The 2,197-nt window shown below is 29.1% G+C and overlaps 1 protein-coding gene across 2 annotated transcripts in view; it reads left to right on the forward strand.

The window, feature by feature from the left end:
• Positions 1 to 2,197, forward strand: part of LOC117179300 (protein FAN-like) — a 29,298-nt gene that overhangs the window by 8,733 nt on the left and 18,368 nt on the right. The window lies entirely within an intron of this gene.

The raw sequence follows: 2,197 nt of genomic DNA on the forward strand, positions 1-2,197 counted from the left end.
CAAGCTATCTAAGGATGGTACTATAGAACGCCACCTCAAGGTAGGCCTAGTGGCGCCATCTCTTGGTCAGGCCGGAAACTTATCAATCCACCCTCGTAACATTTTTGTTGCCACCTAGAAAAGGACAGTGAAAAGGAGTGTTGACGCTACAAAAAATAGCCATTTCGTTAATTTGAAAGTCCTGTGAAAGTTAGAAGAAAGGGTATTTCTTATTTTGTAGTACTTACAGAGGTTAGATGATTACGTTTTGAAAAATAATTAAATAAATATTCGTTTCAAATTTAGGTAGATTTAATATATTTGAAATATTCTGATCGCACCTTCAAAACAAGTGATCGACATACGTATCTCTCAGTGAATGAAACCCAAGAAAAGGAAGTTTTTTGGGAATTATACGCATTTTTTAAATTTATATTAATGTTGCTATAATATTTGCTTTCTTCATTCCTAGGACATCGTCTCCTAAGATTCTTTAATGGTCAATGTACTCTTAATTGATTTTGAATTTCTGAACCCCAAAAATCAATCACCGACACCCCAGAATGAATTTGACAAATTCATTGACTGATCAAATGAACATAACCACACAATATCGAAGGTATTCCTTCTCAACAAAAAGTTCGTCTTTTCTTTTAAAAACACCCATAATTATACAAAATGATGTTCTTTATTGTCTACCTGTTTTTTATTGGTTGACATATTTTTAAAGATAATTGAACTATTCCATTTTTTTTGCAATTTGTCCTTTTTTTAATTGAAAATTAATCTTTTTGGTTTCAAATTCAACTATTGCAATTGAATATTCCATAATTTTAGTTCAAAATTCATCAGTTTGGTTTGCAGATTAATTTTATAATCTAGAAATTCAACGATTACATTTCTGGCTGAAATTGAATATTTTTTACTTCAAAATTCAACTTTTGGTTACAAATTTGTCTTTTTTAGATGAGAATTCATGTATTTTATTGATAATTCTTATTTTTTGGTTTCGCGCTCGATTATGTATTTACCTCACGCTACGTAATCGGTCTTCGTATTTTTCGCACATTCTGGCGGAAACCTTTAAAAATTAACATTTAAGACATCTATTACTGAAATTTTGTGATTTCGAATTCTCTTTTGTTAAAAGTGCTTCGCACTTCGCGCTCGGTCATTGCATTTCTCCCACATACGTGCATAGACCTTTTAAAATCAAAGGTCGACGGATCGACAACTGTAATTTTATGATTGTGAACTTTCTTTTGTTAAAGCTCTTTCGGCTTTAACGAACACATTCTCATCACGTATCTCGTGCTCCGCACTCGATTTTGTCCAAAATGTCAACTTTTCTACATTGTACTCAACACTTTTATATCAAATATAATACATTTCTAATGTAAATATTGCTTATTCATATATTGCGAAGTAAAGCACAAATTATATTTATCATGATTACTTTAATACTTGTTTCTTATTTTGCAATAAATTATATTCTAAGCTGCTCTGAAACATGCATCATTTCAATAAATTTATATCATTACAAATCGTAATATACATGGAAATTGAAACATGCTTATTTTTATTGCCTGTTTTTTATACATATTTTAAACATTTTTGAATTCATCAATGAAACAAAAACTACTTATTCTATAAAAAAGTAATTCATGACAAATTTGTAGATCTTGTTTAGGTGCACAATGTTTGTCGATCTATCTCTTTTAGTACCTTGCTTTGTTTTATCTTTTTGAATTTTTATCAAAAACGGCTGGTTAACGAACTCGATCTTTGTTTTTGACCCCTCAAACAACAACGACGATGCCGGACAGACAGACGGACACAGGTGTATCTTTTTGGTTTAAAATTCAAGTATTTAAGGAGCAAATTAATAATTTTAGTTGTAAATTCATCAGTTTGGTTGAAAATTAAATTTGTTTAACTTAAAAATTGGACTATTAAATTTGTGGTTAAAAATTGTTATTAATTTGTTTAAATGTAACTATTTGATTGGAAACGTGTCTTTTTTATTTGAAAATTCATGTATTTTGTTTAAAAGTTTTTTTCGGGTAGAAAATTCATCAGTTTTGTTAATTACTTAAGTATTCTAGTCAAATATTCAAAATTATAGTTAAAAGGTTATATTTTTGGCTGAAAATAAAACTACTTGGTTGAAAATTAAAATCTCTTGTTAAAACATTATCTTTGTTGTTTAAAATACATC

Source organism: Belonocnema kinseyi, chromosome 9 (genome assembly GCF_010883055.1).
Source record: "Belonocnema kinseyi isolate 2016_QV_RU_SX_M_011 chromosome 9, B_treatae_v1, whole genome shotgun sequence".
Lineage (NCBI taxonomy): Eukaryota > Metazoa > Arthropoda > Insecta > Hymenoptera > Cynipidae > Belonocnema > Belonocnema kinseyi.